Below are 16,102 nucleotides of genomic sequence, written 5' to 3'. Positions count from 1 at the left end.
TGAACTCACTGGGTACGATGTAATAACCATAGAGTATGTTCGTATAAAAGGTCAGCAAGAGAATACCACATCCTCTTTCTTTGCTGCTCCGCAGCCAGTTAAGTGCATTTATCTTTCTATTCTAAGATATCTCTCTGTTTTATCATAGAGACTGTGGTTTTTTACTGTTTCTTCTGCTTAGCGTTGCATTGTTTGCATTCTTTAGCGCTGTGCGCGTATCGCGGCTATATGTACTGGTGTCTTCACTCGTTTTTGTTGCCGGTGTGTCACCGCTGCAGGGAGCGCGTGTCTGCCTCCCCGGTTCGGGCGCTGTGCGCCCGCGCCTCATTATTAGTGGAGCGGGAGTAAAACGGGGCTGAAAGGCTACGCGCGTGTTGCGTAGGTCTTTCATTCTAGAAATTCAGGTGGTCGTTACCGCGCATGCGCGGCGGCCATTTTCCTTGTTGGTAAACACTGTTTTCCTCAGGAATTCAGCGCGAGAGCAGCGCTTCCTTTGCTCATGCCCACAGCCTGTTTTTTCTTGCCCCTATTGACGTCCTACTGCATATTGACTCAGTTGGGCTGTATAATTTTGCATAGGCATTGCCTAGAGTGGCTTTTTAATAATTTGGCAAGCCCTCCCTCCACATTTAAATATTTAAACATTTCAGGTTATTTTTTGCCTGTTTTTGTTTAGTCTTGCCTACGGGGTTCAACCGCTCCCCCTTTATTGTGCTTTGGCATACCAGATTTCCTGTTATTATTCCTTCCTCTTGTGGGCTTTATTTACGCCAGGTTCTGCCATGGCTGATTATTTTGAGGAAGATGATTACTATAACTATTATGAGGATGAGGACGCCTCTGGCTCTATGGAACAGGATTTAGTAGAGGCTCTTGACTTGGGTGTACAAACGTCTGTGAATAAAGCGCTGGTTCGCGCTATTACACCATTGAAGCGTCATTTATCTCAATATGCGGTGCAGCAGGGTTGGCTGCCTACGTCCTCTAAATCTTCGAAATCATCTCAGTCCTACAGGTCATCTAAATCTTCCAAACTGTCTAATCCACACAGGTCTGATTTTGTAAAGCTGGCTAAGGCCCTTTCTTCAGAGCATTCTTATGGTCAACCTCCCAAGGAGCCTTCATCCCCTCCAGCTGATCAAACAGATGATGACGGTACCTCTCCTTCTTCTTCCTCGGACCATGGGGTCACTTCTCCTCCTCCTCGTAAGAGGGCTCGGAAGGAGCATTTTGTTGATGCGCCGTCGCATCCCCAAGTTCTTACGTTTGAGCCATCAGACATCATACATCCCAATTCTTCTTCTTGGCTCCCGTCTCAGGAGGTGGCGGAGTACGTCCAGACACACATTCGTCAACCTTTTGACAAGGAGGTGCGTACCCGTCTTCGATCTGAGTGTCCATGACCTGATTTTGCAGATAAATTAGTGGACACTCCTGAGGTGCATCCCACTATGGTGACATATCTTAAAAAATATGCCAAGGACCCAAAAAGGGGCATTGATAGAGCATGGCGCTCTTGTCAGGATAAACTATTGGATTTACTGGGACCTCTCACCAAAATTTTGGATTTAGGTTATCGGGCCAAGGCGTCTTCCTCTGCCATTGACCCTGATGACCTGATTGGTTGGGCTCAAAGAGCCATTTGTCAATTGGGTAATGCCAATTGTGCTATGTCTTCTGAACGCAGACGTTCTATATTATTGAAGTTGGACCCAAAATTAGCTGAACTCTCTACATCTGAATCTGGTCCTTTGGCACAGGGATTATTGTTTGGCCAATCTTTCCTTAAAGAACTAACTAAATTTGTGGCCACTTTTAGTGGTCTTGATAAGGCTCAAGCTTCTATTAGACGGGCTTTTTGCCTGGTTTTTGGAAGGGCCGGACGATATAGGGGACGATCGTTCGGCAGCGGTTATAACCAGTCCAACCAGCGTGGTTTCCAGTCCCACCGTGGAGGAGGTCAGGACCCCAACTACTCCAACAACAAACCTTCCTTCTACCTTTCCCGCAGAGGTAGACACCAATTCCGGAAAGGACGTGCCGGCGGTAATCAAGGAGGACATCACGATTCCTCCGCTTCAGGTGAGTTTGATCTCTGCTTCGGAGGTCATGTTGGGGGGCAGAATTCAGTTTTTTCTTCCCAATTGGCAGTTGATCTCCAGCGATGCATGGGTGTTGGAAACGGTCAAGGGTTTCAGAATAGAGTTTTTCAGTTGCCCAAGTCAACCTTTCCCTCCTTCTCCCTTGGTTTTTTCCCTTCACGATCAGGCGATTATTTCCACAGAAATAGACTCCCTTCTGAGGAAAGGGGCGGTTGTCCGGTCTTCCCCTCATCCACAGGGTTTTTCCAGCCACGTCTTTCTAGTTCAGAAAAAAGGAGGCAGTTCCAGGTTAGTTCTCAACCTGAAAGAGTTCAACGGCTGGATTGTCTATCGCCACTTCAAGATGGAGGGCATCCATCTTTTGAGGGATCTTCTTCAGGAAGGGGACTGGATGGTTCGTCTCGATCTGAAGGATGCGTATTTGTCGATTCCCATTTACGGTCCTCATCGCCGGTTTCTCCAATTCCAATGGCAGGGTGTCTGGTACGAGTTCAAGGTTCTCCCGTTCGGCCTCTCGTCAGCACCCTGGTGCTTCACGAAACTTCTGAGGCCTGTGGTGGAGTCCCTGCGATCTCGGGGAGTTCGTCTGATAATTTATCTGGACGACATTCTTATCATGGCTCACTGTCCCCGTCTGTTAATGCTCCATTTGGAATGGGCAATAGATCTTTTACAGTCTCTCGGTTTTCTAGTGAATCCTCAGAAGTCTTTTTTCTGCCCTTCGCAGTCGATAGAATTTCTGGGTTTTCTGATCAATTCCCTCTCTTGCCAACTGTTCTTGCCTCTTCAGAAGATCAGGTCGATCAAACGGGAGTTGAGATTGATTTTACACAAACAGCTTGTGTCATTGAGGTCTATAGCTCGGATTGTCGGTCTGTTAGCTTCTTCAATTCAGGCCATCTTCCCGGGTCCCCTCCATTATCGGGCACTTCAGCGACTCAAAATCCGACTTCTCCAGAAAGGCCTCCGATACTCAGATCAGATTCCTCTTTCAGAGGAGGCGAGGTGGGAGATGTTGTGGTGGTTGGAACACATGGAGTCCTGGAATGGCAGAGCCCTGTTCGGAGTGTCCCCGGAGGTGGTGATCGAATCCGACGCCAGTCGGTGGGGATGGGGAGCCCGTTGCGGCCCAATGTCCACGGGAGGCCGGTGGTCTTCGGAGGAATTATCTCTCCATATCAATTGTCTGGAGCTTCTGGCGGGGTCGTTTGCGATCCGTTGTCTGTCTCCACGCATGACAAATTGTTGCATTCTCCTGCGCATGGACAATGTCTCAGCGGTTCGATATGTCAACAAGTTAGGGGGGACACGTTCCAAGATTCTGGCCGAGATTGCCAAGGACTTTTGGCACTTTTGTCTTCAGAGAAACATCACGGTGATTGCGGAGTACCTGCCGGGTCACAGCAATCTGATAGCCGACTGGAATTCTCGGCATCTTCGGGATTTCAGCGACAGGAGACTTCACCCTCGGGTGTTCAGATCTCTGTCTCGATTGTGGGGCCCCTGCCAGATCGATCTTTTTGCCTCTCGCCTCAACACTCAACTTCCTCGGTTTTTCAGTTGGCGTCCGGATCCGGAGGCTCTAGCCACGGATGCATTTCTCCAGACATGGCCGTCTCTTCTGTGTTATGCATTTCCCCCGTTTGTCATGATATCCAGGGTTCTGGCACGCATGAAATTCTATCAGACGGAGTTGATTCTGATCACCCCTCTCTGGAGGGCTCAGGCTTGGTTCCCTGTTCTCCTGCAGCTGTCCTGTGCAGTGCCAGTTCTTCTTCCCCAATTGTGGAATCTGTTATTGGATCCGCTCAACAATCCTCATCCTCTAAGAGAGTCGGGTCAACACTTTCTGGTGGCATGGCGGGTTTCGGGGATCACTGGCAGATCTCATGCCTTTCGCGAGACGCTTCCAGATTTATCAACGAAGCTTGGTCTCCCAACACACACAAACGTTATGCCGCAGCATGGAAACGTTGGTGTGATTGGTGCGCTCAACGGGAAGTGGATCCCTCTTCTGCAGATGTCATTTTGATTGTAAATTTTTTAGCTTCTATTGCCTCCTCGGGTCTTGCATATCGGACTGTCAACAATTTCCGTTCTGCCATCTCTGCGGGGCATATTCCTATTAATAGTAAACCTGCAGGTGAACATTCTTTGGTTTCCAAATTACTCAGGGGTATCAGATTGGTTAAACCTCCTTATCCAAAATATGCTGCGTTATGGGATGTGTCTATTGTCTTACGTTTTTTGGAGGCTTGGCCCTCCAACGACTCTTTATCCCGCAAACAATTATCGGCAAAGTTAACTATGCTGTTATGTCTAGTCTCTTGCAAACGTGTATCTGATGTTCGCGCGCTAGATCTTGCAGGTCGTACTTTTTCTCCTGAAGGAGTTACTTTTTCCATTTCCAGACGTACTAAGTATAATACTGCCTCAGTCACTTACCCAAGTTTTCCCAATAATCCAAAACTCTGTGTAGTGCAATGTATTAAGGATTATGAGGTAAGTACTGCTCAATTTCGACAAGATATGCATGGTCAATTGTTGATTGCATTGCAAAAACACTTTCGCCCTGTGACCCCGGCTACTTTAGCTAGATGGGTCAGATGGCTCATGGGTGAAGCAGGTATTGATGTTACAACATTTGGTGCACATTCAACTCGTGGAGCAATGGCTTCCAAGGCCTTTTCTATGGGTGTGACCTTAATAGATATTATGAAAGCAGCTGATTGGTCAACTGACTCTATGTTTAAAACTTTTTATTTTAAACCTATTCTGGATATTGCTTCTGTTGTGGTGGCTCAACTTTGAACAAGCATAATCGGAGCCTCCGGTCCTGACATAGAATTCAAAATTTGCGAAAATACGTGACAAGAATTTTCAATTCTATTAAGGACACGGAGGCGAGGATTATCCCACCCATTTTTTCTCTCATGTAATTTTGCACATATATCTTTGCATATGATAATTTTTCAATTATATATTTCTGGTGTATTGTTATGATATATTTGGATGAATTCCTTGTTTTTTTTCTCTTCCCTCCCTAAGTATCTATACCTTTTTCTTTCATTTCGGAATGGTATATTACGACTTTATATCTTTTTTCAGGTTCTGATCCGAAGTGAGTTGCGCTGCTCTATTTTTTCTTGGATTCCCTTTTGGATACCTGCTGGTTCCGGTTTTGAGATGTCGATTCAAGCATCAAGTCAGCTGTTCCAACCTGTTGGTCTCCTGTTGCTGTGTTCGAGCTCCGATTGTTTCTTCCAAGCTCTTTCCAGTCGTTGCACTATTTTCTTCTTCTGACTGTTGCTAACTACCAAAGAAAGAGGATGTGGTATTCTCTTGCTGACCTTTTATACGAACATACTCTATGGTTATTACATCGTACCCAGTGGGTTCATGGGTATTGTAGTTTTTTAGTTTTATTTATTGTAATATGATTGGCTGCTGAGCAAATGTCTAGTAAAGAAATGAGAAGCATAATCCTCGCCTCCGTGTCCTTAATAGAATTGAAAATTCTTGTCACGTATGTTCGCAAATTTTGAATTGTATTCATGAAGAAAGATGGTTTGACAGTTTGAGATATTTGTCTGCTGGGAAACAGCCATTTTAGTGAGCTTTTGACAGTTACTCAGATGGCTGCAGAGCTACAACTGTAGGATTTCGGAGTTCATTTAACATTAAGAAATATTAGGACACAAACAAGAGGTTAGTGTTGTGTGTTAGATTTGTGCTTATTTGAATATCAAATTGAGGAGATGGAAGAGGAAAGTGGTCTAGGGAGTACACAAGACTTGGATGGTAGACTAGACAGAAAGTTGTAGACAAATTCAAGAAAAGAGAATTATGTCTGAAGAAAAAAGGTTTTGGTCTTCAGGGAAAGGTTCCCAGAGTAGGAAAGGAGGAAGAGTGAGCAGGAAACTGAAACATTTGGACTCTAATGTGGCTCAGTCTAAAAGAGGGAAGTTTACTGAGTCTAACAGTGGATATTGTGTTCACACAAAACATGGTGGTGTCGAGGAGACACACAACAACCAGCGTAAGAATCCAGGAAAGAATAAAAAAAGATAAAACAGCTCACAAATATTTGGTTGTGCAATGTGATGACTCCTCTGGAAGTGCAGAGGTTAAATTAAGCTGCTCATCAGATTTTGATACAGATAAAGAAGATAGAGATGCGGTGCACAAAATAGGCCATTTGGAGAGATGTTTAGATGAGGAGAATGCTGCTTTAACTGACCCTTTAGGCAATTTATGTTTGACCCTATATTAATAAAACTTCCACTGTCGCCAGAATGGAAACCAGCAGCACATGTCACAGAGTATGTGCAGGCTTGGTCAAGGAAACCGGTTCCTAAAGACGTTAGATTACATCTCAGATCAGAACGCCCTAGGCCTAATTTAGCAGTCAAAGTTATGCAGACTCCTGATTTGGACACTAAGATTTTGACATTTATTGGCAAGGGAGAACGCGATCCCATGAAGGTATTAGATAAGGGCCAACGGATTTTCCAAGACAGTTTGCTGGATTTAACAGGTCCATTAACTAAGATATTCGATATGGGGGAGGAGGGTTATGTGAAAAAGGATTGTGTTAACATGGAAGAATTCAGAGAGTGGATACAGAGAGCAGTATGTGACTTGGGGAATGCAAACACTGCCATATCAGTAGACCATAGGAAAAGCATCCTACTAAAGATCGAACCTAAGTTGGTTGATCTAGCCAGTAATGAGGAAGGGCTAGCTGCAAATAGTTTATTGTTTGGGGACGCATTTATTGAGGAGACGTCAAAGTATGTGAGTGCTTTCAGTTCACTACAGAAGCCTCAAACAGAGATTAAAAAAGTATTTGACAGGTGTGCTTTTGGATGGACCGGGCGAACCAGAGGTCAGTTTTCTGGCAGAGATCAAAGCAGTCCCAGGACCTCGCTTCCTAGAGGATTTAGACCAAGCCTGTATAAAACCTCTTATCAGTCTAGAGGTTATTACCCTCTGAAACAAAGGGCTGGAGGAAGAGGAATGCATGGAGAACGTCACATTTGGGGATCAGGTAAGTCTAGACCATTATTTTGCCCCAAAAAAACTGGGCGGCATACTTGCTCAGTTTTTCAGCAATTAGTCACCGGTAACGAGAGATCCTTGGGTGTTGGAAACAGTGAAAGGATATCAAATATATTTTGTGGACGAACCGGTTCAAGTTGATATTCTTGAAATAATACGGGTCAATTTTGAACTTACAGATTTGGTGAACAAGGAGGTGCGAGATTTAGTAGAAAAAGGGGCTCTTGTAGAGGTGAGGGGTGCTCAAAGAGTTTTTGTGAGCAATATATTCTTAGAAAAGAAAAAGGATAAAGGGATGAGACCGGTGATAAACCTGAAGAGTTTGAATGGCTGGATGGAATATCATCAATTCAAGATGGAAAGTATGCCTTTACTCAGGGATGTTCTGCAAACAGGGGATTGGCTAATAAGATTAGATTTAAAGGATGCATACCTGGTGATTCTGATTTAGAAAGCCCATCAGTAATATCTTCAGTTCAAGTAGGATGGAAGATTGGGGAAGTTGTGTGCCTGCCTTTCGGTCTATCTTTGGCCCCTTGGTGTTTCACCAAAGTTCTTTGACTGGTGGCTGCATATCTGAGAGAACGAGGTGTGCCTCTAATTATATATCTAGATGACATTCTTTTAAAGGATCAGAAGAGGTCAAAGTTGTTGGAACATACTTTTATGGCAGTGTCTTTGTTTTGGAGATCTAGGGTTTGTAGTAAACAGACATAAATCATGTCTGATTCTGAGTATTTCTGATAGACATAGTAAAGGGACATCTGAAACTGCAGAAGGAGAAGTTAAAACGCATAAGAAAGGAGATAAGAAATATTTTGAGTATGGAGAAGATCTCATTGAGAATGCTGGCGAGAGTGGTAGGCTTGCTGTCCTCTACAATTCAAGCTTTTTTTCTGGGACCTTTAAATCATCATGCTCTTCAGAGATTGAAGGCCAAACATCTGAGGCAAAGGTTAAGATATTCAGAGGAAATTATGTTTTTAGAGGAGGCCAAGGAAGAACTTGTTTAGTGGTTAAGAAATACAGAGGTGTAGAATGGGAGAGCCATATTTGGGGAGTTGCTAGACATGATTATCGAATCAGATGCAAGTCTGACGGGATGGAGAGCAACTAGTGGTAACATTTCCACAGGAGGTATATGGTCAGAGGCAAAAAGTGATTTACACATAAGTTGTTTGGAGCTTCTGGCAGGATCATTTGCAATAAAGAGCCTTGCAAAGAACAGAGCAAAGTGTTTGATTGTCTTGCAGATGGACAATGTGCCTGTTGTAAGATACATGAACAAGTTGGGGGACCAAAGTTAAGATACCTGGCAGACTTGGCCAAGTATTTTGGGAGTATTGTTTGAGACAGACCATTGTAGTGCAGGCGTAATTATTCGAGGTTTGACCAATGGGGAGGCAGATTAGTTTTCAAGCAATTACAGGGACTCGAGCAATTGGACTCTGGACACAGTAGTTTTCATGAGATAGATGGAACTTTTACATCCTTTTCAGGTGGATCTGTTTGCCGACAGATTGAATACCCAGTTGAAAATGTTTTACAGGGGAGGAGCCAAGATGGCGACCGGGACGGCAGCGTAGATTCCCGGCTCCGTGAACCTCCGCATCCCGCACGGATATCCTGCATGAGATCCTTATTCTGCGCTATGAGATCGTGTTTGTAAATGAAAGTGGCAACCGATCGTGTGACTCCGAGGTTTCTGGCTTCCGTACCGCCGGAGAAATCAGCGGTTGAACTTTGCGGCCCGTGCGGCCCCGGAGCCGGGACCTCGAGTGGACGCCTTGGCCGGGTGGCAGTTTAACAACAGCGGCCTGTGGTGATTGGGTGGAGTCGGTCCGCCGGAGTGGTGCTGCCCTCGGCCTGCATTTTGCTGTAGTCGCTCCCCCTGCTGAGCGTTGCGGACCGAGGACACGCCCGGGGGAGCAATTCTCGGATTCTGTGGTGTTTGCCCCTGCCTTTGACGGTGAGCTGCCCGGACTGTGGAAATATGGATTTTTCTGGTCAGTTATGTCCCCTATCTTGGACCCCAACGGTTCCATGTGCATGTCACAAGTACATGTATGTTCCCTCCAGTTCCAGTTATGAAGACGCAAATACATGTGCGTCCACCGTCAACATGTCCTTTGACAGATCCGCCATGTATAGGCCGGATATCCCATTCCTAAATATGAAAGGCCATCGGCTTTATATGGTTCACTTATGCCACTTTTCAGTCCAGGCAAGTAGGCCCTGATTCTGTCATCAAAACCCCTCTTGCCTTCTGCCTCTGAAAGCTCCAGCCCGAGCCTGCATCTGTGACCATGAACTTTGTCTCATTCTCTGCGCGGCTCACGAAGCCTGAACATCAGCTTACTCTCTGCCAAGAACTGTATTTCACCTTCGAATTATCTGCCTCCCCCTCAGCCGATGCATTCCTGCCTAGTAGTTTAAGTAAACATTCTTCCAGTTACCAAGCAAAAAGGCCCATCTTCTCTGTCCTCATGCAAGTAATTCATAGCCCTGTTACCATGGAATATTCCTACCCCCTCGCATTCAGTGTAGACACTTAGACGCTTGTACACGCACGCACAGTCAGTATAGAATAGATTCTGTCCGAGAGTCCCTCTTTTATGGATAACATAGTTCTTTAAACATAGGATGTTAGATATGATTTGGGATTAGGTTGACTTGACCCCCCAGACTTCTCGTCTCCACATACAGAGCTAAATGTCAAGTCCCCGTCACCCCCTAGTTAAACGTCAATTACACGTCATACTGCTGCGCGCGCATCAATGCCAAGTATTATCTTATAGATCCACCTATGTATTACATCATAACCAATCATGTTCCTTTTTACTCATTATTACACCCATTTTCGGTTACGCAAACCAAACGTCAATGTCCTTATCAATTGTTACGCCTACTGTATTCACTTCATTATAATGTATGTACTATAAAAGTTACTTCTTGTCAATAAAGTATGTACTTCACTTCCTGAACCCCCGTGGTGATGGAACTTGAGGCATCCGATTATAATCGATTATTGGAATAAAGCCCATTCCGAACCTCTAATACCACGGATTCTGCCTCTCATTTTTCTGAGCTATTTTATAATGTTTCTGTATCAAATTCAGTCCCGGTAAAGGAATTTTTATTTACCACATGATGGCGCCCGAACAGGGACACTTTCTCATCTCACGCGCCGGCGGTGCGTTGCAGGCCCGGTCTCCTGCCACAGCTGGACGGACAATAACGCGTACCAGCAGGATTTCCTGTATCTCCCTCCAGGTTAAGCGGGGGCGACTGAGACTGCGATCAACACCCAGACGAGGCGGTGAGAAGTGCGAAGTATCCCGACCAGAGCCTAGCTGAGAGAGCAAGATCCGAGGTATACAGAGACCCACCAGTCCGAAGTCAAGCCCAGTGTCCGACGAGTCGAGTTGAGTCGAGTCCAGTCCGGTTCAAGTTCAAGTTACTGAGGCCTTCCGTTTCCGAAGCTACCCGGTGAGTACCATTGCTGGGGAGGCATTTCTGACGTGCACATAGGTTGTGCCGGTCAAGACGGGTTTGGGTACACAAATCCGGTCTGCACTGTTTAGCAGTGTATCTGTACTGTTTAGCAGTATATCAAGTATTCCGAAGTATTCCGAAGTGTCCAGTTATTGTCTAGTTATTGTCGAGAATTAAGCTTGGTGATTAGTTATGCAGACGATCATCATTGTTGTTTCAGTTAAAGGTTTAGTGTTAAATGTTTAAAGTGTTTAAGTATGTTCTGTATATCGTGGTATGAATGACTGTTCATTATCGTGTTTATTGTATTAAGTCTGTTCAAATTCAAGTATCAGGTCAAAATCAAGTATAAGGTCAGTTCTCAATATGCCGCTCTTTTCGAAATTAAGACAGATCACTACCAGAAAAGGGGTTCTCGAAGAAGCCGTCCCTATTCCTCCTAGGGACACTCCAGGGCACTTTATGTATCACAAACATGGCTTAGACGCTATATTATTTCTTGATTTATGGGTAGACTATACCAAGGGATTACCAGAAAGTCAGAGGTGGCCCACAGCGGGGACCTGGGATGCAGAGTGCATCATGAAAGTCGAGGAAGAGTTATGGAAAAGAAAAGTCAGACAGTCACAGAAAGACGCCGTTGAATTATGGCGTAAGGAATCACATAGACGAACAGAAAAAGCACGTAGACAGGAAGAGAAGAGTAAAGAGAATTCCAATAAAGTTCGAGAGAATCTATTAATTGAGGAAGGTATCCGAGTGAAATCAGAACAAGTAGACAGACAAAGAAATGCCCTTATGAATGGTATGTATCCCCTTCTGGCCGAAGGATTACCTAAGGCTACTCCAGAGATACCGAAAGACTTGCCACCCCCATTATTCCCAATCAAGGTACATCCTAGGGGGCATCCTAGAACCGCAGAAGATGTTTTCCTTTCCTCATATTTAGATGACGCAGCTCCCGAGTATGCTAATTCCGCCCCACGTAGACCGCATACCAGGGAGGTCCAACGCCAAGATCCAGCACCCGTATCCCTGCAGCAACAAATCGAGTCACAAGTTCCGGCAAGCACATCTGTTTCTGCATCTGTTCCTACAAGTACTTCTATAGCTGAGTCCACACCTATAGTTGCTGTGTCACGTTCGACGAATCCTTTCACACCCGACGCCCCAGACGGGGCCACGGGAGGTGCTACCAATATTTTTTCTACGCCACCTAGAATAAATAAACTTATTTTCCAAGAGTCAGCGCATTCACGTACACCCAAATTCGTAAGTGATCGTACGCTTAAGGAACTTCTTATAGACTGTAGATATGACCCGGTGCTCGGTAAAGAGGACGAAATGATCCTGGCATCATTACGTATCAGACGAGCCGCAGGGTATTTAGCGAAGCTACCAGGAATGACTGCGCATCTAGATAAAATATATCATTTTGTTCAAACAGGGCGAGATCCAGAATGTATTAACAAAGCTATGGAATACCAGAAAGTAGAGATACAGGGGGAACTGTTGCGTTTCCTCATAAACTGTGTGATCAGAAATCAAGACCGACCGGGGGTAGATCCGGAAGCAATGAAAATTCTTACAAAATGGAGCCAGAATATATCAGAAGGGAGACACGATAAGCAAAATTGTATAATAGCCATGTGCCGAAAGATCCGTAAAGAAATAGAACGCCTACACGAAGAGAGATTAGAGACAGACGAGTTCGAGCAAAGCGAGGAAGAAGGGTCAGGACTGCCCGCCGGACAGTCAGACACCATAGCCTATGTAGGTAGAGGAAGATCTTGTAATAGGAATCAGACTAGATGTCATGCTGACCCAATACGTCCAATATGTCCAGATAATGACAGGAATTTCCAAATACCTATAATTAACATAAGGTCTAACGAGCATTCGTTCCAAACCGCCGACAAACTACTCCGAGAACGAAGGGGTTATCATTTTCTCGATTCTATGGATGAACAAGATTTAGCGAGGGCAGCTGTTCATTGGGTGGACAGTCCCGGAAAATATAGTGATGAGACAGTAGTACGCACATTTTTGAATCTCACCCCAGATGAGCAGAGGTTAGCTGGGATCTATATGATTCAACAACTCATTATACTATATCAGAGTCAGCATTCGGACCCTGGTCCCTTACCTGACATATTGACTGAATTGCTTATGAATAAATGGAGAGGTCCAGGTACCAAATTAATTAAAGAAATTCTAGTATCTAGAAAGCAGTATCTTCTTTTTGTATGCTCAGAGCATGTCTCATTGCCTGTCAAGGAAAGAACGACGTATCACCTGGATAGACAGAATCCCTTACGAGAAGTACACCCAATAAAAGGCGAGGACAATGAGTTTAAACGTGTATTTGTATATACGCCTATATCGAAAATAGAATTGTTAGAAATGAAGAAAGTAGTACCCAGTCATGACAAGGACCCAGCGGGTTTTCACCGAGAAATTAAAGACATGTTACTCATGGGAGAGTATACCTACCCCGACATTATGACAATATTAAAGGTGTTGATGCCTGCTGGCATTTATGAGAAACTCAAGGAAAAAGAGTGGGAGGTAGGTGATCAAAAGATAGAATGGTCAGCATTAGAAGCAGAAGAAAGGGCCCGAGGTCCAGGTTCGGGGCTTGGGGACAAAACTAAAGCACTACCAGGTCTACTAGTACAGGTACTACCACGTTTATTAACTACGAAAAAGGAAGATTGGGGTACAATTTCAGCCTGTAAACAGAAGCAAGATGAAGACACTAGCGATTACTATGCCAGATTCGAGAAATGTTTTGGTATAAATAGTGGCATAAAAGCAAGTAGCGAATCATACCCGCATCTGTTTGTAACAAAATTAGTGGAAAATGCCCTGCCCCCAGTAAAGAATAGAGTATTAAAATTCGAAAGTACCTGGCAAGGTAACACTCCAACACAAATGTTACAAATGTTACAGTACCACCACAATAGAATTAAAGAGGAACAAGAACATGAACACAGACGCATGAAAGACACGAAAATGAAAATGCTAGTTTCCCAGACAGTTCCAGCTGAAGGACATAAAAAGGGTATGACACATTCCGATTCAGCAGGACCTGTAAAAGGGACATGCAATTATTGTAAAAAGCCAGGTCATTACGTACACGATTGTCCAGTGCTAAAACATAATATCGCCATAGGTAAAACACAAGAAAGATCACGGCCACTAAGACAAGATCAGAATGAACAAGGAGCTACGCAGCATGCCCAGGCCATGCCAGCCGCACAACAGCCAATACAGTTTGTGCCAGCTGCACCACCGTTGCCTGTTGCTGCCACACAGACAACAACACGACAAATGTATCAGACTGCACAGTATGAATATCCGGAGTATCAACGTTACGCATGAACTAGCCTAGAGAGGGAAGTTGACTTACCCCTTATCGAGATTCCTGTAGATCAAGAAGGACCTTATGTACATAGTGAATTATTAGGTCAAGATAGAAAATTTTTACTCGATACAGGGGCAAGTCGAACAACTATAAAACGAAGTGAAGTCCCAGGGGCACCCCTCTCAGGCTCACAGAATATTTCCCTTGGTTTTTCAGGAAAACCTATTGTTAATGAAGTGTCACAGCCTCTTCCACTTACGATAGGACCTCTGACCCGAACTACAGATTTATTGCTTACTAAATCATGTCCAGAAAACTTGTTAGGAATAAAAACGTTGAAAGCCCTAGGAGCCATAATATGTTGTTCTCCGGAAGGAGTAAGGTTGTTTTTACGTGATTTTAAAGGTCACTATGTATCTAGAGACATGGATCCCCGACTGCAGACTTTACCTACACATCTATGGGCACAAGGCCCTACTGATGTTGGTTGCATGAATATTACACCATATCGAGTCACACTAAAGGCAGGAGTGGTGCTACCACGAATGCGACAATACAAGTTACCACCAGATGCTGTAGCGGCTATACTACAAATCATTGACGAGCTTATTGCCCAAGGAGTAGTTGTAGAAACAGACTCCAATGTATGTAATTCACCGATAATTCCGATTCTTAAACGAACAGATCCTACAGCTCCGCCAGTATACCGATTGGTTATTGATCTGCGCGAGTTAAACAAATGTATTGTGCCACAATTTCCTGTGGTACCAGATATCTCGTCATTATTGACAGCTATTGATTCCGAAGCAACATTGTTTACTGTAATTGATCTCAAAAATGCCTTTTTCAGCGTCCCAATAGATCCGGAAAGCCAATATTTGTTCGGATTTAGTTTAAATGGGCGTAGCTTTAAATTCACCCGCGCACCTCAAGGATTTACAGAAAGCCCCAGCATGTATAGCCAAGCACTGAAACGAGAACTTGACAGTATCCACATGCCGGTTAACACTGCCTTGCTTCAATATGTCGATGATCTACTGATCACCGCTAGAAGCGAACCCGAATGTGAGAAAGCATCACTGACAGTTTTACAATTTCTAGCCGAAAAGGGGCACAAGGTGTCCCCTTCTAAGCTGCAATTCTGTGTCCAGCGAGTTATTTATCTTGGTCACTCGCTGTCCAAGGAGGGAAGGCAGCTTACACCCGACCGCATTCAGTTAATTGCTAACATGTCAATACCCAAGACACAAAAGGAGGTGCGGGCTTTTATAGGCCTCACTTCATATTGTAGGCAGTGGATCCCTCAATATGCATTTTTAGCGAAACCACTCATTCAGTTGACAACACAGGAGGCGGCCACATCGACTGTCCTCCCTTGGACTCAGGAACACACACTAGCTTTTGAAAGCTTAAAGAAAGCTTTATGTCAAGCACCCGTTTTAGCAACGCCATGTTACAGAAAACAGTTTACACTCTTTGTTACAGAACGCGAAGGTACGGCCTTGTCAGTACTCACACAGGAACAAGCAGGAGCACACAAACCATGTGCTTATTTTTCTAGTACATTAGATCCCGTAGCTCAGGCTTTGCCTGCATGCCTAAAATCAGTAGCAGCAACAGCTTTAGCAATCAGACAAAGCGATGCCATAGTGTTAGGACATCCATTGACAGTTCAAGTACCACATGCAGTAGAGGTTCTTGTAAATAGAACGCAAACACAACACTTGACTGTAGCGCGACTTACAGGATACGAGCTTACATTGTTTCAGCCACATATAGAAATCAGACGCTGTAACACATTGAATCCTGCCACACTTTTACCAGTAGTCGGGACAGACCCATTAGCCCATGACTGTATTGAAGTTATTACAATAACAACAAAACCCAGACAAGACTTAACCGATGTCCCATTGTCAGATCCAGACCTGACCTTGTATGTAGATGGTTCATGCATGAGAACAAGTACAGGAGAGTTAGTAGCCGCTTACGCAGTCACAACAGATACTGAGGTCATTGAAACTAATCGTATAACTACTTTGTCAGCTCAAGCCGCAGAACTTATCGCTCTGACACAAGC

The sequence above is a fragment of the Triturus cristatus genome, chromosome 3_2, assembly GCF_964204655.1.
Source record: "Triturus cristatus chromosome 3_2, aTriCri1.1, whole genome shotgun sequence".
NCBI lineage: Eukaryota > Metazoa > Chordata > Amphibia > Caudata > Salamandridae > Triturus > Triturus cristatus.
The sequence above is the reverse complement of the archived record's forward strand: the minus strand, read 5'-3'. Positions refer to the sequence as shown.